The sequence below is a fragment of the Echinops telfairi genome, unplaced genomic scaffold (assembly GCF_000313985.2).
Source record: "Echinops telfairi isolate 266 unplaced genomic scaffold, ASM31398v2 ScPeMD7_7424;HRSCAF=8462, whole genome shotgun sequence".
NCBI lineage: Eukaryota > Metazoa > Chordata > Mammalia > Afrosoricida > Tenrecidae > Echinops > Echinops telfairi.
The window spans coordinates 33,765,926-33,785,398 of record NW_022111324.1 but is presented as its reverse complement, the minus strand read 5'-3'; the positions used below and the strand labels follow the sequence as shown (position 1 = coordinate 33,785,398).

General features: G+C 37.4%; 1 pseudogene; it reads left to right on the top strand.

The window, feature by feature from the left end:
• Positions 1-17,755, top strand: part of LOC101643089 — a 27,971-nt pseudogene extending 10,216 nt beyond the window's left edge.
• Positions 17,756-19,473: the final 1,718 nt, after the last annotated feature.

Sequence of the window (19,473 nt, the reverse complement as noted above, 5' to 3'; positions counted from 1 at the left end):
ATCTATTTTTATTTTTAGCAGTAGTATTAAGAGTAGCAGATTACAACTACTCTTATCTACATAAGCAACTATAAGCAACGTGGAAGACTTTGCCATTGTGCCAAACAGGCATCCTCTGTTCCCATTTAAATGTGGAGACCTCTCTTGCTCAAATTTGGCAGAATTTTTCTCCTAATGGCCAACATCTGCATATGTTTAGGCTCTCAGGGAAATTGCAACTCAAGGCACACTGGAGCTCAGAGGCAGTGCACTAGGATATTAATTGTTAGATTACTCCATATTCAATATTTAAGGTACCAATAGCATTAAAATTCCATATAATTATAACATTCTTCAGGGCATGATTATTATTGACTTGTTACCATTAAAGTGAATTTTATTCAAATAAATCCTCAGTTCCTTTCTTAAAAAAATATATGTGATTATAGTTATGCATTTATCTTACAAATGTAACTGGAGTTGTGTTCATGTACTCTATGTCCTTATAATTGCACAATGTTTTAGATTAATTATGTTCCTTGAAAAATATGTTCTAAATCCCAACTCCTATATGAGCCATGGGAGGATGTCCACAGTTACAATGCAATCTTGGAATAGGTTTATAGGTTATGTGAATGCAACAGTGTAAATATAAGGTGTGTTTTAAATAAGTGTCTTTTGGGATATGAAAGATAATAAACATGTAAGTGAGAGAAGTAGAAAAGAGGGAAGAGAAACACCAACTGCATGAAATTCTCCCAGGAACAGAAGCTCAGAAGGGGCAAAGATACTTGTCTAGAGCTGGCGGAAAGAAACCCAGCTCCTGGAGTGGGTACTCTAAACGTAGATTCTTGCCTCCCAAACTGTGAGAACATACATTTATGTCTGTTCATATCACCCATTCATGGTCCTTCTTTTACAGTAGCCCTAGATATCCACGATAAAATGTGTTGCACAAATAGAGTGCCCCTCCAAAAATATGCTCAAAATGTGGAAGCAGATTTGAAATTGGGCGATGGGTAGAAGCTGGAAGACTTTAAAAGTGTCTAATAGTAATTGCTACAGAATAAAATTACAATTGCTCATATGTAAGTTCAGGTTGTACCCAAAGAAATGAAAACAAGTCTGCAAGAGCCAAAATATGACTTTGAGTCTCTCACACCTGAATTTCGAGACCATATCCAGAACAGACTAATTGAATTTAACACCAATAACAGAAGACCTAATGAACTGTGGGAGAATATCAAGAATATCATTTACAAGGAGAGCAAAGTGTCATTAAAAAGACAGGAAAGAAAGAAAAGCTCAAAATCAATTTCAAAAGACACTCTGAAGTTTGCTCTGAATCAGAGTAGTTAACACAAATGGAAGAAATGGTAAAATCGAGGAGCTGAACAGAAATTTTCAAAGGTCAGTTCAAGAAGACAAATTAAAATATTATAATACAATGTGCAAAGACCTAAGGTTAGAAGACCAAAAATGAAGAACACGGCAAATTTTATACTGAGAGAACTCAAGAACAATTCGAATCTCAAGTTGTAATATTGAAAACACGGAATGACAAGGACATACTAAAAGAAGATGGAAAGAGTTATTGCACGATAAATAACTAGTCAACATTCCACCATTTCAGAAGGAGGCATATGAGCACAAACTAATGGTCCCGAAGGAAGAAGTTTAAGCTACACTGAAAGCATAAGCCCCAAACAAGGGTACAGGGATGGATGGAATTCAAGCACTGGAAGCACTTTCCCTTCTATGTCAGGTTATTTGGAAGACAGTTACTGGACCAAATGACTGGAAGAGATTTGTACCCATTCCAAAGAAAGGTGACTCAACAGAATGTTGAAATTACAGAACAATTTCATTGATATTACACAAGTAAATTTTTTCTGATGATCATACAACAAAAGTGAAGCTGTATAGTGACAGGAAATTGCTAGTTTCAGGATGGATTCAAGGGAGGACACGGAACAAGGGATATCACTGTTGATGTTAGATGGATCTTGACTGAAAGCAGAGAACACCAGAAAGAGGTTTAATTGTGTTTTATTGACTATGTGACTGCATTTGGCTGTGTGGATTGTAACAAAATATGGACAGCCTTGAGAAGAACGGTAATCCCAGAAAGCTTCATTGTGCTCATGCAGAACTTGTACCTGCATCAAGAGGCAGTGTGTGAACAGAACAAGGGAATACTGCCTGGTTTAAATTCAGAAAAACTGTGCATCAAGGTTGTGTCCTCTCACATAATTGTTCAATCTGGATGCTGAGAATATTGTCAGAGAAGTTGGATTCGCCGAAGAAGAATGTTGTATCAGCAATGAGGAAAGGGTTATTAACAACCTGCAATATGCAGATGACTCAACTTGTCTTGCTGACAGTGAGTACTGAAATCACCTGCTGATGAAGATCAAAGACTGAAGCCTCTAGTATGAACGACAATTCAATTGAAAAAGGACCCAAACACTCGCACCTGGGCCAGTAACATCATGGTAAATGGTGAAAAGGTTGAAATTGTTAAGGATTTCATCTTACTTGGATCTATAATCAATGATCATGGAAGCAGGAGTAAAGAAATCAAAAGAGGCATTGCATAGGCAAATCTACACAAGACCTCCTTAGAGTACTGAAAGGCAAGGGTGATACTTTGAGAAGTAAGGTGGGCCTGCCCCAAGCCATAGGGATTTCGGTAACTCCAAGTGAATGTGAAAGTTGAACACTGAATAAGGAAGGCAGAAGGAAAACTGGTGCACAAATCAAATATTGTGATGCTGGTGAAGAATATTGAAAAAATTTGGACTGCTCAAAGGACAAGCCAATCAGAAAATCTTACGGTAAGAAAGTCTTACTATGTTGGTGATGTAATCAAGAGGAATGGCATTGCATTCCCTGTCAAAAACGCCATTTCACAATTTATCTTGAAGCACAATCACACGTTTATAATTTGTTTTTAAGACTTCACCATAGAGCCAGTTGGGGTGCGATGTAGCAACGATGAAAAGTACAACTTTCCTCTAGTTCCTAAATGCTTCCTCCCCACCCTACTATCATGATCCGAATTCTACCTTGCAAGTCTGGCTAGACCAGAGGATGTACACTGGTACAGATGGGAACTGTAAGCACAGGGAATCCAGGGCGGATGATCCCTTTAGGACCAGTGGTGTGAGTGGCGATACTGGGAGGGTAGAGAGAGAGTGGGTTGGAAAGCGGGAACCAATTACAAGGATCTATATGTGACCTCCTCCCTGGGGGATGGACAACAGAAAAGTGGGTGAAGGGAGCCGTTGGACAGGGCAAGATATGACAAAATAATAATTTATAAATTATCAAGGGCTCATGAGGGAAGGGCGAGCGGGGAGGGAGGTGGGGAAATGAGGACCTGATGCCGGGGGCTTAAGTGGAGAGGAAATATTTTGAGAATGATGAGGGCAATGAATGTACAAATGCGCTTTACACAATTGATGTATGTAGGGATTGTGATAAGAGTTGTATGAGCCCCTAATAAAACGATAAAAAAAGATGTCACCATAATCACATTTAATGTCCACTTTCTAATAATATTATTTGCTTTGTCATATGCGTTTTATAAGATAAGGTGGCTTTCCTCATATTTTCCTGAACTCTGAGCTAAACCTCTTGCCATGTTTATAACGATTCTAACAGTCTCCTACCAGCAACTTGGGCTTTTATGGTTGCCATCTGACATTGAGTTGATTGTGACTCATTGGGAGCCCATGCAGGATTTCTGTGGCTTTTAGAAATAATTTTATTATTGTTGTTGTTATGTGCAGCCAAGGTGGTGCCAACCCATAGTGACTAAACAGAACAAAACACTGCCTGGTCCTGTGCCATTTTTACGATCGTTTGTGTACTTGAGCCCATTGTTTCAGCCCTTGGGCCATTCTATCTCCTTGAAGGCCGTCCTCTCTTGTGCCATCCCGGTACTTCACTAAGCATGATGCCCTTCTCCAGGGACTGCTTTTCTCTAAAAGGATAGCCAATGTATGCAAGATGAAGTCTCATTATCCTTGCTTCGAAGGAACAATCTGTCTCTCCTTTTTCCAAGAGATAACTTGAAAAATTTCTAGATTCATACTTTGTACATTCCAATTTCCAATTATTAGTAGGTTCTTGCAGCTGGATCTTCTAATTTTTTGTCAGATCACATCAGTAAATGAAGACCCACAATGCTTTACCCCCGCAGGCTTTACTCCATTCTTGTCACCATGGTTGATTCCACTACAAGAAAGGAGGCCTCCTCAGTAACGTGTCAAATGTCTTTCGACCCCAGGCACTATCTCTGACAGGGCACTGCGTCCATTATTAGAACTTCAGTATCTGACCATGGATCCACCCTGCACACTAGTTTCCCAGTGGCTACATCCTGCAAAGTGGGCAGCCAGTTCCTTCTGTTTTTAGTTGAGAAGTTTCACTGAAACCCGCTCATTTTGGGTGACCCTGATTGCATTTGAAATAGCAGTGCCATGAGCTCCAGCTTTACAGCAAAACGCAAGATACCACAGGATAGCAAACTGACAGACAAAAGGTGGAGGTAGATACATTCTGAATCTCACTGAATTATGGTCCTTGTCCTATTATTGTTTCACTCAATGTTCCATTACTATTACATGTTTCTCAAATTAAACAGTATCTTACAGATGTCATAGACTGATATCAATAAAATATTTACATTCGTGTATATTACCATTGCTTATGTGAATAGAAATCATCACATGTTCTCACTACCCTCAGTCTCGTGAGGAAGAATCCAAGAGTGAGGTGTTTGAGGCTTTATCACAGGTGTATAGAATTGCTTCAAATATATAATTTAAGAGAAATGGTGCTCTGGAGATGTTTATGGAAAAATCAAAGTATAAAAATTTATAAAAGTTCAAAAATTAAGCATGTATATTTAAAGATATCTCTCATTCTACTGAAAGAGCAATATGAATTCTGATTTTCAATGATTTATTTTCATGCATCCTTATGTTTTTATTATGAACTAAAAAAGTAAGTTGTCTTACAGCATTCAATGAACACTTGTTGTTGTTGTTGTTGTTGTTAGGTACCATCAAGTTGGTTCTAACTCAAAGTGGAACATGGCCTAGGCCTGCACCATTCCCTCACATTGTTCCAGTCACTGCATCGATCCTTGTCGACTGTCTTTCTCTTTTTGCTGATCCTCGGCCTTGCCAAGCATTGCGTCCTTTCCCAGGAAATACTCTCTCCTAATACGTCCAAGATAAGCGTCACCATTCGTACTTCTAGAACATTCTGACTGCACTTCCTCTGAGATAAATTTGTTTGTTCTTCTAGCAGCCCATAGCACTTTCAATATCCTCCACCAATACCATAATTCAAATGCAGCAATTTTCTTCAGGTTTCCTTATTTATTCTCCAGTTATCAGACACATATCAAGTAATTGAAAATACAATGGCTTGAGACAGGCACACTTTATTCCTAAAACTGGCATCCTTGCTTGTTAGCACGGTGTACAGCGGATTTGCTCAATACAAATGCATTTTATTTTTTTACTGCCGCCTCCATGAGCATTGACTGTGGATGGAGTACAATGAACTATTTTACAACTTCAATCTTTTCTCCATTGATCATTACAGTTTTTTATTAGTCCAGCTGTAAAGATTCTGGTTTTCTTTACCCAGGGTTTAATTCCATATTACAGGCTACAATTTTTACTCTCCATCAATAAGTGCATCAAGTCCTCTTGGCTTTTAGCAAGTGAAGTTGGGTTTTCTGCATATGAAAGATTATTAATAAACCTTCTAATTCTGATGCTAATTCTTCTAAATATAGTCCAGCTTCTCTGATTATTTGCTCAGTATATAGATTAAATAAATACAATGAAAGGATATGGCCCCGATGCACACCTTTCTTGGTTTAAACCAAGTAGTATGCCAATATACTTTGGATTCCTGCCTCTTTTTCTATACACACTTTCTCTATGAGCACAAGTAAATGTTTTGGAATTCCTACAGTTTAGTGTCCCTCCATCAACAATAAAGCACAAATAAACATCTTCCTGGTGCTCTTTGCTTTCAGCCAAGATCTACCTGAAAGCTGCAATGACAATCCTGTTTCCATGCCTTCTTTTCAATCCAGTTTAGATTTCTGACAACTCCTCATTAATGGATTGCTGCAGCAGTTTTTACATTGTCTTCAGTACAATTTTACCTGCATGTGATATTAGTGATATTGTTTGATAATTTTTGCACTATGTAGATTCATCTTTCCTTGGGATAAAAAGTAGAACTACTAAGATAATTATGAAATAATATGTGATCATGTACTAAAGAAGAGTATAGATTATCAGAAATAGGCTAAACAAACTTTTACCTAATTTTATAGTAATACTTTTTTTAACTTGAGACTCTTATTAGAATTCATATTCAATTAAATTATTTTTAGAAACATGAAGATCAATATTGTATGAAGACATCATGTATAGAAGATTACTTCTGCATACTGCTTTAAGTGACAGCTTTTCATATATGTGATTTTCATATATGAATTGAGCAGTTGTCTAAAAAAATGTAATATTAGACTGTATGAGAAAAAATAAATGAAGTTTTACAATTCCTTCATATTCATTTTCACTAAATCCTTTACACATGTGCACAAACACACAAACTTGAGATGTATTTCTTAGTTTTATATTGAACTATTATGATGTTTAAAATAACACTTTAAAAAAATTTGTAACATAAAAACCAAGCTATAATCTTAAATTCTTCTGGAAACAAATATGTAATAACAATCTCCCTCTCTTTCTTAGGTAAGCTTCCAAACATTAGAATATGAAACTTATTTTGATACATAATTATTTTGATATATATGAATAATTTCTTCAACTACACAGACAGTGTAACATATGTCATTAGGATATATGGACATTGCATTTTTGGACATTTACTCCCATTTAGATGCATTTTTGTAAATACATACAAAATATAGATTTTAACAAACACATCACACCCAGCCATTTGGGGGAAGTTACAAAGATTATGGACAGAAGAGTCATACCCAGCAATTTTCCTTTCCCTCAGTTGAACACCCGATTGTTACTACATTTTTAAGTATTTTGTATCAGTATCTTTAAAAATCTGATAGTTGTTTGTCTTTGAAGTTAAAGACACTACATGTAAACTTTCAGATACATGTGAGCATACTAAAAAAATACACATATTATAAAAAGAAACAGTTTTAAGTGTGGTTGATCATAGCTTAAATGTAAGCCTTGAAGGACCTACTTGTATACCAAAGAAGAATTTGCAATGGATTTACTGGTGGTGAAGATGGTTGCAAATAAATGGATGGATGGATAAATGGATGGATGCTAAAATGGTATCACATACTTGGGGGAAAAATCATGTTAACATATATTTTAGAGGAAGTTAACAAAAGGAAAGATATTAAAACCTAGATCCATTTACAATACATTTGGCATAGTACCTTGCTATCAATAAGTACAAAATTATGTACCAGAAATTCAACAATTAAGCTCAGAAACAAAATTCAAATTCACTATTACCGAGGTGATTCTAACTCATAATGACGATATAGGACGGAGTCGAACTGCTTCTGTGGGTTTCCAACATAGCAATCCTTTATGGGTAGAAAGCCTCCTCTTTTTCCAGAGGAGTGGCCTGTGGGTTCGAATTGTGGAACTTTCACTTAACAGCCCAACTCATTACCCCACCAGAGCTTCTACAGTGAAGCTCAGTATGGTGAATCAAGTCACTTTTTAGCCCATCAAAAAGCAATAGAGACAAATGAATAATTATAAATTTGTTGTAATGACTAAAGATGTAGGGCCTGATATAGACTTTCACAAGTAACTGCCATAACTATTCAGGGGGAAAAAATCTAATAAGTGCTACATTTAAATGAAAACTATAACTGCAGTCCAGGTACTGGAAAGGCATAATCAAAAAGAATCTGTGATTATGAAACCATCATAACTCCATCTTAATAATCAAGAAGCTGAATATACCCTGAAATGACCATCAAATAATCATCATATTCCCAAGTCATACTAACCTTTCATCCTCTTTTTTTTAAAATCATTTATTGGGGGCTCATACAACTCTTATCACAATCCATCCATCCATCCATTGTGTCAAGCACTTTTGTACATTTGTTGCCCTCATTATTCCGAAAACATTTGCTTTCTACTTGAGCCCTTGGTATCAGCTCCTCATTTTTCCCTCCTCACTGCTTTCCCCCTCCCTCATGAACCCTTGATCATTTTTAAATTATTATTATTTTGTCATGTCTTATACTCTCCGACATCTCCCTTCACCCACTTTCCTGTTGTCCGTCACCCATGGAGGAGGTTATATATAGATTCTTATAATCAGTTCCCCCTTTCTACCCCACCCTCCCTCCACCCTCCTGGTATCACCACTCTCATCACTGATCCTGAAGGGTTCATCTGTCCTGGATTCCCTGTGTTTCCAGTTCCTATCTGCGCCAGTGTACATCCTCCAGTCTTCCTGGATTTGTAAGGTAGAATTCGGTTCATGGTAGTGGGGTGAGGAAGCATTTAAGAACTAGAGGAAAGTTGTGTGTTTTATTGATGCTACACTGCACCCTGACTGGCTTGTCTCCTCCCGGCTTTTTCTAACATTAAACATGTGAAAACCAAACTCATATTTCTAACTCTAAATCAAGGGTGGAGAACCTGTTTTATGCCAGTGCTATTTGAGTGTTTATAGCATTTACAAGGCATACAAGATTATCAACTTGAAAAGTAGCCTGGTATATTTGGTCAAACTTTTAATTAATTCAGCCCTAATGTGGTGGCCAGAACTGCTTATCTTTGGTGAGATGTGTGACATAGCTAGTACTGATAATTTTGTGGGCCAATAGGTGGGATGCTCCCAACCCTACTTTAATCAGGGCAACTTCTTCACAATAGAGGATGGAACAAATATGTACAAAGTCATGCATTGGTATTTGCCATAGAAAGATTAAGGATAAATGGAATCCTGCTTTATTTGAAGCATGGTAGGATAGAGAGACACCAGTATAAATAAAGGATGAAATATAGGCAGAAACAGTGAGAATAACTATTAAAAGCATCCCACACCCTTCCCAACGTCAATCTTTTTAAGAACAAGCTGTACATTTGGAACATAATCTTAACTAAAGAGAAATTTGCCAATTACCATTGAGAAAATATTACTGGGGATATTTGTTACTACTGACCTAAAGCAACAAATACTTTTACTGCATAAAGTCATCAAATAGTTTTGATGACAAGATTGGAATTTTTTCAAAGTAAAATATCCCAACCAAATGATCATATAAGCTATAGGCATAGTTTTTATATTAGAGACATATAGGAAAAACTTCAATTAAAAGAATAGCAGCTCTCTTCAAATTAGTTCTGACTCATAGCAAAGTGTGTACAAAAGAATAAAATAATGTCTACACCTTCTCCATAGTCATAATCATTGCTATACTTTCACCCCACTCTTCCAGGTATTGTGTCAATCCATCTTTTTGCAAAGCTTCCTCTTTTTTGTTTAAGCTCTACTTTACCAAGCTTGATGTTCTTCTCAAAATACAAATCAGAGGTGGGATAATTGCTATGGTTGACCCCTAGGAAATAGAAAATAGTTCTTTCTTTTTTTTAAAGTGTGGAGTATGGGCCTTAGGGAAAATAAATGAAATACTTTCCTTTTAATTAAGATAAAGATCAGAAAAATAAAGGGCAAATATACTGAAACAATAAAATTACTTGACACAGAAGGTCACATTTAGAACAATTTATTTCTGATGGCCTTAGTCACAAGGGTTAAGCCTGGGTTCCTAGGATAAGGACTTCAGGTTTGATGCTTTGATGGCTAGACAAAATGGGTTTTTTTAAATCATTTTATTAGAGGCTCATACAACTCATCACAATCCATACACACATCAATTGTGTAAAGCGCATTTGTACATTCATTGCCCTCATCATTCTCAAAACATTTCCTCTCCACTTAAACCCCCCGCAGTAGGTCCTCATTTTTCCCCTCCCTCCCTGCTCCCCCCTCCCTCATGAGCCCTTAATAATTTATAAATTGTTATTTTGGGCTAGACAAAATCTTGAAGCTGAAATGTACATCAAAATACAATAGAGAGTGCATGAAAATATGGGCTAATAACTATTGGGCTGGTGCTAAATAAAGTAGATTTGTATTGAGACATGATTTTTTTTATGTATATGTCAAAATTCAGTGTCATAAAGGGGAAAAAAGACACAAAGGCTAAGGGTAACATGGAAATTCAAATTCAGGTTGCCAGCGCTAAGAGAAAGTTTTCTATCTCTCTGTTGGCTCTGGAGGAAAGTATCCGTCAACATCTGTGGGTCTTGTGTTCCTTGGAGATCTCTATTTGTCTTGGTATCAATTTCATCCTATGTCTAGGAGGTTCTCAGCAAAAATACCCTGCATCCAAAGGATCCTTTCTGCTCTCAGTTCTTCATTCTTGATGATGAGGTCTTCCTCCCTTCCATTTGCTTCATTCTTACGCATTTTTAAATAAATGGTATGATTTGGTAACTGTTACTTGTCTAAAGTTGGGATTTGAATCATGCTGTCATTTAAGCACCATCACTTGTCTGTCAGTTTGTTATACTAAGGTAACTTATATGATGCTGGGATGATAGAAGCTATGTCGCGGGTATTCCAAATATCAGCAGGGTCACTCTAACGAACAGTTTCCAGACTAAGAACAGACTATGAAGAAGGAATAAGCTATCCACTTCAGAGAAATTCACCAGTGAAAGTCTTTTAATAGCAGCAAAACTTTGTCAGATATTGAAAATCTCATCAATACCAATAGATTATTGCCAGAGTGCCGGAAGATGAGCCCATCAGGTCAGAAGGCACTCCAAATATGATAGAGGGAGAGTCAAGCATAATGATGTGAATAAAATAAAGTCTTTGGGTCATTTATTTACTGACATGAACTACTCAAAATGAAAAGAAATGATTGCAAATATCTACTAATAACTATAACTTAGAAGTACAGAATATGAATCTAGGAAAATTGAAAGTAATTAAAAATAAAATGGAACACATGAAAATAGATATCCCACGCATTGATGAGTTGAAATGAACTGGCACTGGCTATTTTGAATCAGACAATCATATAGTTTACTATGCTGAAATGACAGATTCAAGTGAATTGGAGTCCAATTGATTATCAAAAAGAACACGTCAAGATCTGTCTTGAAGTACAATGCTGTCTATCTATGAAAGGATAATATCTATCTGTGTACAAAGAAATCTAACCAATACAACTATTCTTCAACTCTATGCAAAGATGATTAAAACTACTGATGCAGAAATTAAATCATTTTATCAATGTCTTCAGTCGGAAATTGATCAAACATATAATCAAGATGTGTTCATAATTATTGGCTATTGGGACACAAAATGTGGAAACAAAATGGAAGAAACAAAGCTGGAGATTGCATCATAGAATTTTGCAAGTGTAACTACGTCTTCATCACGGATACCTTGTTTCAACAACGCAAAGGTGACTATGTATGTGGAGTTTTCCAGACATAATAAACAAAAATGAATCTGACTACATATGTGGCAAAAGACAAAGGAGAAACTCAATGTCTGCAGATAAAACAAGGCCAGAAGATGACTGTGGAACAGACCGTCGGTTACTAGTATGTAAGAGCAGGTTCAAGGGGAGAAAAGGAAAACTGATCCATGATAGTCAGTGTATGACTTACAGTATATCCCAACTGAATTTTGAAAACATTTCAAGAACAGATTAGGCACATTGAATACTGATGAGAGAAGACTTATGTGCTCTGGGGTGACATCAAGAGTACCATCTATAAAGACCTTTATAAAGGCAGATAGATGTCAAAGGAGGCTCTGAAACTTGCTCTACTTCATAGAGCAGCTAAGGAAAATGGAAGAAATGATGAAATCCAGGAGCTGAAAAGAAAATTTCAAAGTGCAGTTTGACAAGACAAATTAAATTATAATGAAATACACAAATACTTAGATTTAGAAATTCAACATATCTTAAATTGAAAGAGCTCAAGAAAAATATTCAAATTGAGTTGCAGTGTTGAAAGATTCTATATGCAGTATTTATACCCATTCAAAAAAGGTGACCCATCAGAATACTCAAACTACAGAACAATATCATTGATATTACATGGACACAAAATGTTGCTAAAAATCATCCAACTATGGTTGAAGTAATACATTGATAGGGAGCTTTCTGCCAATGAACAGAAGTTCATGCTATATTCATAATAGGTTATGGAATAAAGAATTTCATTGCTGATATCAGATGGATCTTCACCGAGAGCAGAGAATATCAGAAAGATGTTTATGTATGTTTCATTGACTACGCCAAGGCTTTTAATTTTGTGGATCATAACAAAAATTGGATAGCCTTGAAAATAATAGGAATTCAGAACACTCACTGTACTTCATTGTACTCATGTGGAAATTGTACCTGGAGCAAGGGGCAGTTGTGTGAACAGAGCAAGGACATACTGCAGGGTTTAAAATAAGGAAAGGTGTGCATCAGCATTGCATCTTTTCACCATAGTTATTCAAGCTGTATGCTGGGAAAATAATCAGAGAAGCTGACCAGGATTGGAGGAGTTCTTGTTAGTAATCTTCAATATATATACATCACACAGTTTGCCTGCTGTGAGCGAGGATTGAAGCAATTGCTAAAGAAGATCAAGGACTGAAGCCTTCAGTGTCGATTACAATTCAATGTAAAGAAGACCAAATTCCTCACAGCTGGCCCAATAACGAACATCACGATAAATGCAGAAAAGATCTAAATTGTCAAGGCTTTTGTCTGGTTTTGGATCCACAATCAATGCTCATGAAACAGCAGTTATGAGATCAAATGCTGCATTACACTGAGTAGATTGCTGCACTAGCTCTCTCTAGAGTAATGATTCTCAACCTGTGATTTGTGACCCCTTTGGGGGTTGAACGACCCTTTCACAGGATTTCCCAATTCATAACAGTAGCAAAATTACAGTTATGAAGTAGCAATGAAAATAATTTTATGGTTGGGGGGTCACCACAACATGAAGAACTGTATTAAAGGGTCGCACCATGCGGAAGATTGAGAACCATTGCTTTAGAGTACTGAAGCGAGGATGTTACTTTGAGGATTAAGGTGTGCCTCACCCACGCCGTGGTGCGACAGATTTGTCCAGTGCAATCATTATTGATTTATTCATTTGATTTATTTATTTGCTTCCATGAGTACTGATTGTGGGGTAAGTGAAAGGAAATCCTTAACAACTTCAAACGTTTTTTGTTTATCATGTCTTTGGTCCATTTGTAAGGATTCTGTTTTCACATTGACTTGTTATATATCCCAAAGTCTGGATTTGTTATTCTTCATCAGTACATGCCACACATCTTTCTGGCTTTCAAAAAGAAAGGTGTGTCGTCATCAAAGGTTGTTAATGAATTCTTCCAATCGATTCTGAAGTACACTCTTCAATTCTGATTTCTTGGATTATTTGCTCAATTTATAGATTGAATAAGTGAGGTGAAGGACACACGCCTTTCCTGAGGTTAAGCTATGCAGTTAGCCTTTTTCTGCTGGAAAACTGCCTGTGTTTGTACAGGTTTAACATCAGTACAATTAAATGTTCTTGAATTCACATTTTTCACAGTCTTATTGGTAATTTGTTATATTCCAAACAGCTGAATACCTTTGGGTATTCAATAAAGCACAAACATTTTTCTGCTATTGTCTATTTTTAGCTAATATCTATCTCATGGCAGCATGACGCCTTTCTTCCATGTTCTCTTCTGAATTCAAGAGAGAATTTCTGGAAGCTTCTTATCAGTGTGCTGATACAGGTTGCTAACCAACCTTCTCTTTCTTCCTAGTCTGTTCTTAGTCTGAAAACAAGGCTGAAATCTGTTCACCATGAGAGATCCTGCTGGTATTTGAAACATCTGTGACAAAACTTCCAGCACCATATACAACTTACCACAGTAAAACAAAGTTACAGAGAACTGAGATATTAACATATTGAGGTTAGCATTTACAACCTATACAGGGGCACAAAATTACATGAGGTTAAGATAATGAAGGAAAATCACACAATCCTGGGAATAGTGGTCTTTCTGTGTTGACACATGTTTTGGGGTGTGTGCACACAATCCAATCAGTGACACCTGGTGAAAGTAGATTAATGGTAACACTAGATTTATCAACCCTTTTCAAAGGTAACCAAAGAGGAAGAACCAATGGTAATAAAGAACAAAGTCCAAGCTCCACTAAAGATTTAAGTTAAAAACAAAACTCTTGGAGTTCACAGAATACCATTTGAAATGTTTCATCAAACGGATTCAGCGCCGAAAGCACTCACTAGTCTATGCCTAGGAACTTGGAAACAGTGTATTTGTATAATTATTTTCCACTCCTCTCTATTTACATTTGTCTTATCTTACTTTTGTTTCATTACATTTTTATTGCTTTTTGTAGGGGTCAAAATGGTAAAACTGTTGTATATTTTATTGCTATTTTCTCTACCTGCTCTTCTGCTTAAATATTAAATTTATTTTTCGTATTTTCTAACCTTATTTATTTTTAAGTTGAAATAATCCACAGTAGTAATTTAGATATAGTCACAAGAATGTGAACTAGATAAAAGAATAACTCCCTATTCTTTACATAGCAAGCTTAAACATTTTCTGTGCTACCATTCTAAAATAATGTTATAAGTACCTGAGGAATGACTAGAGATTATTACATTACAGCAAAAATTAAATTAGCTTCCAGACACTAGAATAATTTCAATGAAAGATCTGTGTTCCTATTGAAAGTTCAGATAGATATAATTTAATAAGTATATATTAAAATGCCTAATCAATCTTAGTATTTCAAAGAAAAATAGCAGATAAATGTTTTCCAGAATTTTAATATACATGTTTATCACTGTTTTTAGTAGTTGTCAAAACTGTATATGCTACAATAATTTCCTAACAATTTTGAAACAAATGTGAGAAAATAAAACTAAAGATAAAAATGGAATTTATGCTAAACATGGTGTTATTTATTTTAAAATATCAAATGTGTCTTTTTAATTAGATTTTCAAAATGCATTAATGTGAAGGATGCTCCTCTTTCGTAGTGTCTACTCTTGAATGAAGATTATATCAACTGGTCTCTGTGACTTTATCTGAACTTCCTCAGTGATTCTAGCCCCAAATTTCTATCATTCCATATGTGTTTTGTAAATGTTGCATCAGTTACTATGGGATTTAGTGTGGCTATTGCTATTATAATTTCACTAGTTGCCATGGATTGAATTGTGTCCCCCTCAAATTGATTTCTGTCAACTTGGATAGACCATTATTCTTAATGTTGTGTGATTATCCTTCACTTGGTCATTTGAAGTAATTCTTTTTCTATTTTGTGTGTTGTGAATCCTAACCTCTCCATGCCCCAAATCTCTGTAAGCTTGTTCTACTGTGGTGGCTTGCATGTGATGCTACAAGCTGTGCTATCTGCATTTCCAATACCAGCAGTATCACCCATCGTGAACGGATTTCTGTCAAGATTGCAGACTATGGAAAGACCAGGAAGAAAGAATGGGTTGACTACTCCTGAACGACTGCAAACTTTATGAATGTTGAGCCCCTCAAGTTGGAAGACACTCAAAATATGACTGAGGAAGAGCTGTGTCTTCAAAATAGAGCCCATCTTAATTTTGTGGATAAAGCAACCCTTCTAGGACCTTTATTTGCTGTTCGGGCATGACTCAAAGTAAAAGGAGACAACTGCAAACATCTACTAATATTTGGAACAGGAAATGTGCAAAGTATGAATTTAAGAAATTTGTAAGTGCAAGGTAGAAAGATTAGGGATAAAGGGGTTGTCTCCACCAAATGTCTACGTTAAACAAAAATTAGCTGACCATGCCACAATAAAGGGGTTGGAAGAAATCAGGTACACATTAGATATCTATGGGGACCGTTCAAAACTGGGCATATGCAGACCAAGGTCACCTAGACACAGGTGAAGGTCAACCTGGGCACACTAGGCACTAAGATGGACCAATGTCTTCAACCATGCCCCCACCCCAAGTGGGCATGGGGGCAGGGTAAATAGCAGACTGAGGGCAGGCCTCTTTCAGTTGCAGGTGGTAAGGCAGGATCTCTCCTGCTGTGCTGGTACAAGAGCGCCCTCTCAGGGATCATACTCTCTTCTTTGGGACTCCTCTGTTGGTTCTGTGGCCTCCACCTTGTGGCCATTTTCCACATTGTTTTTCCTGTTCCTCTGAAGCAGCTGTTTTTGGCTCATGAACTCTCCCATGACACCACCATGTGGTCTGGAACACTTTCCAGATATAGGTGTACTGTCTGAGACTGTAATTCCCGAAACTTACCTTTCCCTCATAAAGAGTTACTTGGATTTACAAAAGTGCTTCTGCCACATGAATTCTTTCCCCACTGAGAAGCCAAGACCATGGGAAACCATCCCCCAAACCTAACAGAAGTAATAAAAATGAAATTAAATTCATAAAGATCAATATCTCAGGTATCAGTGAGCTGAAATGGATTGATACTAGCTTTTGTGCATCAGACAAATGATTTACTCAGCCAGAAATGACAAAATCAAGGAGTAGCATTGTACTCATTATAAGAAACACACACACTTCAAATCTATCTTGAAGTACAATGCTGTATGTAGCAGAGCGGTATCGATAGACCTACAAGGCGACTAGATAATACAAATATTATTCAAATTTACACACTTGCCACTAAAATTGACCAGGAAAGTGAAGAACTCTATCAATTTGGACAGTATGAAATGTTTCAAATGCACAATGGACAGGTCGCTAGATTAGGAAAGGGGCGGGGGTGGGGTGGGGGTCTTCCAGAATGCCAGCCCTAAGGGAAATCAGCTGGCAGGACCACAAAAAAGGGTTTGGAAAGAAATCAAGCACACTAATTAAATGCCTATGGAAAATCCTGAACTGAGCATGCTCAGACACAAGTCATTCGGGCCCAGGTAAAGGGAAGCATAGGCCCACACGCATGCTAGGCACCAGCTGCATGATATTAGCCAGTCATAACCTGAAAAACCTTGTCACCCCCTCCCCTGCCAGTGGGGATAAAAGCTGGCCCGGGCAGGCCGGCCGCTGCCCCCCTTTCCTCTCCTCGCTCTGGCGCCGGAGCTCGCTGCCAGCGGAGGGGAGACCCCACGTGCCCATGGGCCCTCTTGGGGCCACACTCTTGGCCTCTGGGGATTTCCTGCTCTTGATTCCACACGCGTGGCTTCCCACTCCTGTTCTGATATCTTTGCACGTGGTTTTTCCTTTTCAGTCCCCAGACCCGCTTTGCAGAAATAGCGGGTAACCACTTGGATTGCAAACGTGCTTCTGCGTCACTGAGCAAGAGGAGAAGGAAGTGCGCCGCTGCAGAACCTCGCCTAATGAAGCGCATGGGCAGTCAGTCACCCGTGGTTGGGAGCCAAAGTGGCCGCACAGCAGGAGGTCAATCTTTGGAAAGTCGGATCTTAGTGATGGGAAGCAGCCGCGATGGCATGTCGGGAGTTTGCAAGGACAACCAGTCTACTCCCGTTTTCGCTTTTGCTCATTACGGCATCGAATTTTACTCCTCCATTGTGGCCACTAGTTTTCCATTTCTCAGCCGCTTTTCCAGGCTTTTCTGCCGTGATTGTTCTTTGAGAAGATCCTCACGTGGAGGGGCTTCATTCATGGAGGGGCTCACATGAACAGAAACCCTCAGTATCTTTCAGTACCATTTTCCATGAACTTTTTGATGTCCATATGTTTATATTTGCATTTTTAGACCATAAGAAAAAGTGAGTGGATCTCTGACTAACTTTATGACGGTACCTGCACAAGAACAAACTCAGTTACGTGCTTGTCTGCAAACAGTTAGCACAGCCCCTTGGTATGAGCCGCGTGGAGCATTCTGCTTCTGCAAACTCCCACTTCGGCTTTGACACACATGAGGTCATCCTGCGTCAGAATAACATTCTTGGGGACTCTTTCAGATGGGCTCCAAAAAGAAAAGCCAATAAACAGGAAAAAACCCAACGCACTGCCATCAACTCAATTCCGTCTCATAGTCACCACATCCGGCTGACAGGGTGAAATCGCCTCTGAGCATTTTCCAGACTGCATTTTTACGGGAGTAAAACACCTGCTTCTCCTGAGGGGCAGCTGTGGTTTTCAAACTGCCCACCTTGTCCCCCACTATGCTACGCAGGCTCCTTTGATCTCCAAAGGTCAACTCAAATCTTGTTTAGAAATGCAAATCTGAAATGTAGTAAAACAAAAGGAAGTCATCCATTTCGGAGTTCTGTGGAACTAACCCAGTATTTCTGGATCTGTTACTTGACTTAGCATTTGCACGTATTCTTTGTTCTCACATCCGTAAAATGAGAATGATATTCCTCTGTCTTCTGGGATAGATATGAGGATTAATTAGATAATATTTATAAAATGTTTTGAAGATTAAAAGCATTCAGTGTTATTATGCTTATTACTTCAGCACTGACTCAGCTGTGTTCCTTAAGGACTTAACCTATTACTTGGCTGGCAATCAACATTTCAACTCATCAAACAACTGAAAATAGCTTTAATTCTTAAGCAGGCATAGACTAAAATAGTTTCTTTTAAAATTGTCTCACTAAAAGAATCAATTTAAAAATTCTATTCAATTTAAAAATATCTTCTTAGAAGATTATTCAATCAGATCTAATATAATCTAAATTATTTCCATAGTGATTAATTCATTTTGTCTGATAAATATTGCTTTAGCATAATGCCTATAGAAGCATAATCAGAACAGTTCAAGGTTCTCCAAGAAAACGTGTGAATTTTAACACTAACATTAAAATAAAATAATGCATTTGTTGATTACATTAATAAAGACATATTTTAAATAAGATCCTCAAAGTTTTTAATTTAGTCAGAAACCTTGTCTCATTTCTGAAATATGTCCCCCATTGATACATTTATCCAATCAGTAATGTAGATACACAGATGTAGATGTAGATGTAGATGTAGATGTAGATATGGATATGTAAATAAATTGAGCACATAATTCTATCCCAAACATTGTTTATTAGGTAGCGACTTTGCACAATATTTTGGACCTGGCTTTCTTGTCAATAACCTGCATAAAACTTGTAAATAATATTACAAAATATATGCAGTGAAAGCAATGGCATAATAATATTCAGTTGTTATCTATCTACATTATACAACAAAGAAATAGTTTCAATTTTACAAACGATTTCTATCAGTTAAAAGTACGGGGTGTGATCATGAAGGGCCAAAGGGACCAGGCTTCAAACACCAAAGGCGGGGAGAAAAATCATATCCTGGTCAATGAGGGTGGCACGTGATGGGGACCCAATGCCCATCTCTAGACAACTGGACATACCTTGCAGAGGGGTAGTAGGGTCCAGTATAACAATAA